Source organism: Salvelinus fontinalis, unplaced genomic scaffold (assembly GCF_029448725.1).
Source record: "Salvelinus fontinalis isolate EN_2023a unplaced genomic scaffold, ASM2944872v1 scaffold_0002, whole genome shotgun sequence".
Taxonomy (NCBI): Eukaryota; Metazoa; Chordata; class Actinopteri; order Salmoniformes; family Salmonidae; genus Salvelinus; species Salvelinus fontinalis.
In genome coordinates this window covers 575,001-582,786 of record NW_026600211.1, presented here as the reverse complement: position 1 = coordinate 582,786, position 7,786 = coordinate 575,001, and positions in this window count along the sequence as shown.

Sequence of the window (7,786 nt, the reverse complement as noted above, 5' to 3'; positions counted from 1 at the left end):
TTTAGATAGAGAGTGGGGAGGGAGGGAGAGAAATAGAGGAGTGGGAAAGAGAGAGGAATAACGTTAGATAGAGAGTGGGGAGGGAGGGAGAGAAATAGAGGAGTGGGGAAGAGAGAGGAATAACTTTAGATAGAGAGTGGGGAGGGAGGGAGAGAAATAGAGGAGTGGGAAAGAGAGAGGAATAACTTTAGATAGAGAGTGGGGAGGGAGGGATAAAAATAGTTCTTCTTTCTTGTGCACTCAGGAAAATGGATCTCTGAAATTGTGTGGATGGACTGTTCCGGTGTGTGCGTCTGTGTGTGGTTCATGTTTTGGTTTGTGACTGGATCTCATCATCGTTTGGTCTGCCATATTTTTTGACCTCAGTGTCTTGTGGGAAAAAATAAAAAGGCAGAAATGACAACAGAGATCCCACTGCTGTAATCCTCTCCCTCACAACACGCACATGCACACGCACATGCACACTCACACGCACACTCACACGCACTCGCACTCACACACGCAGATCCTCCCCCCATGATGTGGTGTGATGGTTCAGTCCAATGATTGTGCATAGGCGGGGGAGGGGTAGAATAAGATTTGATTGGATAATCCAAGGATTTAATATCCCCTAATCCTAGTAAAATCCTCTCTGCATTACTGCAGGGAGTGAGATTAACTGTGTGAATGTGTGTTTGTGTGAGTGTCTGTACGTGTGAATGTGTGAGTGGTCATGCCTTTAGGTGAGACTGCCCATGTGATGCAGTTCCTTTGCATGTTCACACAAACACACACACACACACACACACACACACACACACACACACACACACACACACACACACACACACACACACACACACACACGCACGCACACACACACACACACACACACACACACACACACACACACACACACACACACATGAGGATGTCAGAGCATCCATAGAGAATAGACACATACAGGAGCGTGTCTATGTAGAGTGATTTGTACAGTTGAAGTCAGAAGTTTACATACACTTAGGTTGGAGTCATTGAAACTTGTTTTTCGACCACTCCACAAATGTCTTGTTTACAAACTATAGAAAGCAAGTCGGTTAGGACGTCTACTTTGTGCATGACAAAAAATTGTAGACCTCCACAAGACTGGTTCATCCTTGGGAGCAATTTCCAAACGCCTGAAAGTACCGCGTTCATCTGTACAAACAATAGTACGCAAGTATAAACACCATGGGACCACACAGCCGTCATACCGCTCAGGAGGAGATGAACGTACTTTGGTGCGAAAAGTGCAAATCAATCCCAGAACAACCGCAAAGGACCTTGTGAAGATGCTGGAGGAAACAGGTACAAAATTATCTATATCCACAGTAAAACGAGTCCTATATCGACATAACCTGAAAGGCCGCTCAGCAAGGAAGAAGCCACTTCTCCAAAACCACCATAAAAAAGCCAGACTACGGTTTGCAACTGCGCATGGGGACAAAGATCGTACTTTTGGGAGAAATGTCCTCTGGTCTGATGAAGCAAAAATAGAACTGTTTGGCCATAATGACCATCATTATGTTTGGAGGAAAAAGGGGGATGCTTGCAAGCCGAAGAACACCATCCCAACCGTGAAGCATGGGGTGGCAGCATTATCCTATAGAAAATTTGTTGGCAGAACTGAAAATGTGTGTGCGAGCAAGAAGGCCTACAAACCTGACTCAGTTACACCAGTTCTGTCAGGAGGAATGGGCCAAAATTCACCCAACTTGTTGTGGGAAGCTTGTGGAAGGCTTCCCGAAACGTTTGACCCAAGTTCAACAATTTAAAGGCAATGCAACCAAATACTAATTGAGTGTATGTAAACTAATGACCCACTGGGAATATGATTAAATAAATAAAAGCTGAAATAAATAATTCCCTCTACTATTATTTTGACATTTCACATTCTTAAAATAAAGTGGTGATCCTAACTGACCTGTGACAGGGAATGTTTACTAGGATTAAATGTCAGGAAGTGTTAAAAACTGAGTTTAAATGTATTTGGCTAAGGTGTATGAGAGAGAGAAGGTGTAGGAGAGAGAGAGAGGGAGAGAGAGACAGAGGGGGAGACAGACAGAGGGGGAGACAGACAGACAGACAGACAGACAGACAGACAGACAGACAGACAGAGGGGGAGACAGAGGGGGAGACAGAGGGGGAGACAGACAGACAGAGGGGGAGACAGACAGACAGACAGAGGGGCAGGCAGACAGACAGACAGACAGACAGACAGACAGACAGACAGACAGACAGACAGACAGACAAAGGGGGAGAGAGACAGACAGACAGACAGACAGACAGACAGACAGACAGACAGACAGAGGGGGAGACAGAGGGGGAGACAGACAGACAGAGGGGGAGACAGACAGACAGACAGAGGGGCAGACAGACAGACAGACAGACAGACAAAGGGGGAGAGAGACAGACAGACAGACAGACAGACACAGGGGGAGAGAGACAGACAGACACAGGGGGAGAGAGACAGACAGACAGAGGGGGAGAGAGACAGACGGACGGACAGACAGACAGAGGGGGAGACAGACAGACACAGGGGGAGAGAGAGGGGGAGAGAGACAGACAGACAGAGAGGGAGAGGGGGAAAGAGACAGACAGACAGACATTACAGACAGACAGACAGACACAGGGGGAGAGAGACAGACAGACACAGGGGGAGAGAGACAGACAGACAGAGGGGGAGAGAGACAGACGGACGGACAGACAGACAGAGGGGGAGACAGACAGACACAGGGGGAGAGAGAGGGGGAGAGAGACAGACAGACAGAGGGGGAGAGGGGGAAAGAGACAGACAGACAGACAGACAGACAGACAGACAGACAGACACAGGGGGAGAGAGACAGACAGACACAGGGGGAGAGAGACAGACAGACAGAGGGGGAGAGAGACAGACGGACGGACAGACAGACAGAGGGGGAGACAGACAGACACAGGGGGAGAGAGAGGGGGAGAGAGACAGACAGACAGAGGGGGAGAGGGGGAAAGAGACAGACAGACAGACAGACAGACAGACAGAGGCAGTGAGAGACAGACAGACAGACAGACAGACAGACAGACAGGGGGGAGAAAGACAGACAGAGAGGGAGAAAGACAGACAGAGGGGGAGAAAGAGAGACAGACAGACAGACAGACAGACAGACAGACAGACAGAGGGGGAAAGAGACAGACAGACAGACAGACAGACAGACAGACAGACAGAGGTGACAGACAGAGGTGACAGACTCTCCCCCTCTGTCTGTCTGTCTGTCTGTCTGTCTGTCTGTCTGTCTCTCTCCCCCTCTGTCTGTCTTTCTCCCTCTCTGTCTCTCTTTCTCCCCTCTGTCTGTCTGTCTGTCTGTCTGTCTGTCTGTCTGTCTGTCTGCCTGTCTGTCTCCCCCTCTGTCTGTCTGTCTGTCTGTCTGTCTGTCTGTCTGTCACCTCTGTCTGTCACCTCTGTCTGTCTGTCTGTCTGTCTGTCTGTCTGTCTGTCTGTCTGTCTGTCTGTCTCTTTCCCCCTCTGTCTGTCTGTCTGTCTGTCTGTCTGTCTGTCTGTCTCTCTTTCTCCCCCTCTGTCTGTCTTTCTCCCTCTCTGTCTGTCTTTCTCCCCCCTGTCTGTCTGTCTGTCTGTCTGTCTGTCTCTCACTGCCTCTGTCTGTCTGTCTGTCTGTCTGTCTGTCTGTCTCTTTCCCCCTCTCCCCCTCTGTCTGTCTGTCTCTCTCCCCCTCTCTCTCCCCCTGTGTCTGTCTGTCTCCCCCTCTGTCTGTCTGTCCGTCCGTCTGTCTCTCTCCCCCTCTGTCTGTCTGTCTCTCTCCCCCTGTGTCTGTCTGTCTCTCTCCCCCTGTGTCTGTCTGTCTGTCTGTCTGTCTGTCTCTCTCCCCCTTTGTCTGTCTGTCTGTCTGTCTGTCTGTCTGTCTGTCTGTCTGTCTGTCTGTCTGCCCCTCTGTCTGTCTGTCTGTCTCCCCCTCTGTCTCCCCCTCTGTCTCCCCCTCTGTCTGTCTGTCTGTCTGTCTGTCTGTCTCCCCCTTTGTCTGTCTCCCCCTTTGTCTGTCTGTCTGTCTGTCTGTCTGTCTGTCTGTCTGTCTCCCCCTCTGTCTGCCCCTCTGTCTGTCTGTCTGTCTCCCCCTCTGTCTGTCTGTCTCCCCCTCTGTCTCCCCCTCTGTCTGTCTGTCACCTCTGTCTGTCTGTCTGTCTGTCTGTCTGTCTGTCTGTCTGTCTGTCTGTCTGTCTGTCTGTCTGTCTGTCATACCCTCGGAAAACTGACTATCCTACCGATCCTTGTCTTCGACGAGGTCATTTACAAAATAGCCTCCAACACTCTACTCAACAAATTGGATGCAGTCTATCATAGTGCCATCCGTTTTGTCACCAAAGTCCCATATACTACCCACCACTGCGACCTGTATGCTCTTGTTGGATGGCCCTCGCTTCATATTCGTCGCCAAACCCACTGGCTCCAGGTCATCTATAAGTCTTTGCTAGGTAAAGCACCGCCTTATCTCAGCTCACTGGTCACCATAGCAACACCCACCCGTAGCATGCGCTCCAGCAGGTATATTTCACTGGTCATCCCCAAAGCCAACTCCTCCTTTGGCTGCCTTTCCTTCCAGTTCTCTGTTGCAAATGACTGGAACGAATTGCAAAAATCACTAATTCTAAGCTTTAAGCATCAGCTGTCAGAGCAGCTTACCGACCATTGCACCTGTACACAGCCCATCTGTAAATAGCCCACCCAACTACCTCATCCCCATATTGTTATTTATTTTGCACCCCAGTATCTCTACTTGCACATTCATCTTCTGCACTATCATTCACTCCAGTGTTTAATTGCTAAATTATAATTATTTTGCAACTATGGCCTATTTATTGCCTTACTCCCTAATCTTACTACATTTGCACACACTGTATATACATTTTTCTATTGTGTTATTGACTGTACGTTTGTTTGTCCCATGAGTAACTCAGTGTTGTTTGTGTCACACTGCTTTGCTTTATCTTGGCCAGGTCGCAGTTGTAAATGAGAACTTGTTCTCAACTGGCCTACCTGGTTAGCAAACACATAATTTTATGTTGACTGTATTTTTGCCTACGTTTTTTCATGTTTGAGATAAGTTTGGCGCAACTAAAAATGTTAAGTTCAGGTAACACTTTGGTTGAAAAAATTTAAACCAAAAAAAGTCTGTGGAACCAGTACTAATAATTAGTTGAAACAACTAGATGTGTGTTTTTACAGTGTACAGGGGAGAGAGAGGGGGCGGGGTGTAATCTGGTAGAGGGAGTCACTGAAGCAGGAACTAGACATTATTTCTATTTCATTCTCCAGCTCAAGGGAATTTAAAGTACTATACTGTATAGACACAACCCCCTCCCCTCTCCCTCCCAATCTCTCTCCTCCCCTCTACCTCTCCCTCTCCCTCCCCCTTCCCCACTGACTACTATTGTCCTCCCTCCCTCTCTCTCTCTCTACCCTCCCCTCTCCCTCCCGATTTCTCTCCTCCCCTCTACCTCTCCCTCCCCCTTCCCCACTGACTACTATTGTCCTCCCTCCCTCCCTCTCTCTCCCCTCCCCTCTCCCTCCCGATCTCTCTCCTCCCCTCTCCCTCTCCCTCTCCCTCTCACTCCCCTTCCCCCACTGACTACTATTGTCCTCCCTCCCTCCCAATCTCTCTCTTCCCCTCTCCCTCACAATCTCTCTCTTCCCCTCTCCCTCCCGATCTCTCTCCTCTCCTCTCCTCTCCTCTCCTCTCCTCTCCTCTCCTCTTCCCTCCCCTCTCCCTCCCGATCTCTCTCCTCCCCTCTCCCTCTCCCTCTCCCTCCCCCTTCCCCACTGACTACTATTGTCCTCCCTCCCTCCCAATCTCTCTCTTCCCCTCTCCCTCACAATCTCTCTCTTCCCCTCTCCCTCACAATCTCTCTCTTCCCCTCTCCCTCCCGATCTCTCTCCTCTCCTCTCCTCTCCTCTCCTCTCCTCTCCTCTCCTCTTCCCTCCCCTCTCCCTCCCGATCTCTCTCCTCCCCTCTCCCTCTCCCTCTCCCTCCCCCTTCCCCACTGACTACTATTGTTCTCCCTCCTTCGCTTTCTCTCTATTCAGTGATCCTCATGCAGTTCTTTACTCAGTCTTTCTATCCATCTGTTCCCTCCCTGCTTACCTTCCCCTCTCTATTTTTTACCTCTTTACCTCTCCCTCTCTTTTTCTCTCTCCTCCTCCTCCTCCTCCTCCACCTCCTCCTCTTTCTTTGTTTATCCCAAGAGCACAGCCGTCACCCCTAGCAACTCCCATCCTTGTTTACCTGCCGAGCGTGTCGTCATGGGATTGCCATGACAACAAGGCAGTTGCCATGCCAATGTGAAGTGCCATTGTGTTGTAGAAACCTCTACCTCTCACCTGCCCATCACTCTCTATTTAACCTTTATTTGACCAGGAAGTCCTACTGAGACCAAGGTCACTGTTACAGAAGAGCCCTGAATTACAGAGAATTACTCAAATACACACATCAATGTATCTGTTTCTCTTTATATTCTCTCTCTCTTATGAAGATTCTTTCCTTCTCTACCTGCTGTCAGACACATACATAGCTGTGTGTACACACACACACACACACGCACGCACGCACGCACGCACGCACATACACACACACACACACACGCACGCACGCACGCACGCACGCACGCACGCACGCACACACATACACACACACACACACAAACGTACACAGTTACAATACACAAAGAGAGGGCAAGGCATATGGGGGGATGGATTAAGGAGTGGATGGATGGATGGATTTGATTTTTTCATATTTTTATTTCACCTTTATTTAACCAGGTAGGCTAGTTGAGAACAAGTTCTCATTTACAACTGTGACCTGGCCAAGATAAAGCAAAGCAGTGTGACACAGACAACAACACAGAGTTACATGGAGTAAACAATAAACAAGTCAATGACACAGTAGAAAAAAGAAAGTCTATATACAGTGTGTGCAAAAGGCATGAGGAGGTAGGCAATAAATAGGCCAAAGGAGCGAATAATTACAATTTAGTAGATTAACACTGGAGTGATAAATGAGCAGATGATGATGTGCAAGTAGAGATACTGGTGAGCAAAAGAGCAGAAAAGTAAATAAAATAAAAACAGTATGGGGATGAGGTAGGTAGATTGGGTGGGCTGTTTACAGATGTACTATGTACAGCTGCAGCGATCGGTTAGCTGCTCAGATAGTTGATGTTTAAAGTTGGTGAGGGAAATAAAAGTCTCCAACTTCAGCGATTTTTGCAATTCGTTCCAGTCACTGGCAGCAGAGAACTGGAAGGAAAGGCGGCCAAAGAGGTGTTGGCTTTGGGGATGATCAGTGAGATATACCTGCTGGAACGTGTGCTACGGGTGGGTGTTGTTATCGTGACCAGTGAACTGAGATAAGGCGGAGCTTTACCTAACATAAACTTATAGATGACCTAGAACCAGTGGGTCTGGCGATGAATATATAGCGAGGGTCAGCCGACTAGAGCATACAGGTCGCAGTGGTGGGTAGTATAAGGTGATTTGGTAACAAAACGGATGGCACTGTGATAAACTGCATCCAGTTAGCTGAGTAGAGTATTGGAAGCTATTTTGTAGATGACATCGCCGAAATCGAGGATCGGTAGGATAGTCAGTTTTACGGGGGTAAGTTTGGCGGCGTGAGTGAAGGAGGCTTTGTTGCAAAATAGAAAGCCGATTCTAGATTTGATTTTGGATTGGAGATGTTTAATATGAGTCTGGAAGGAGAGTTTACAGTCTAACCAGACACCTAGG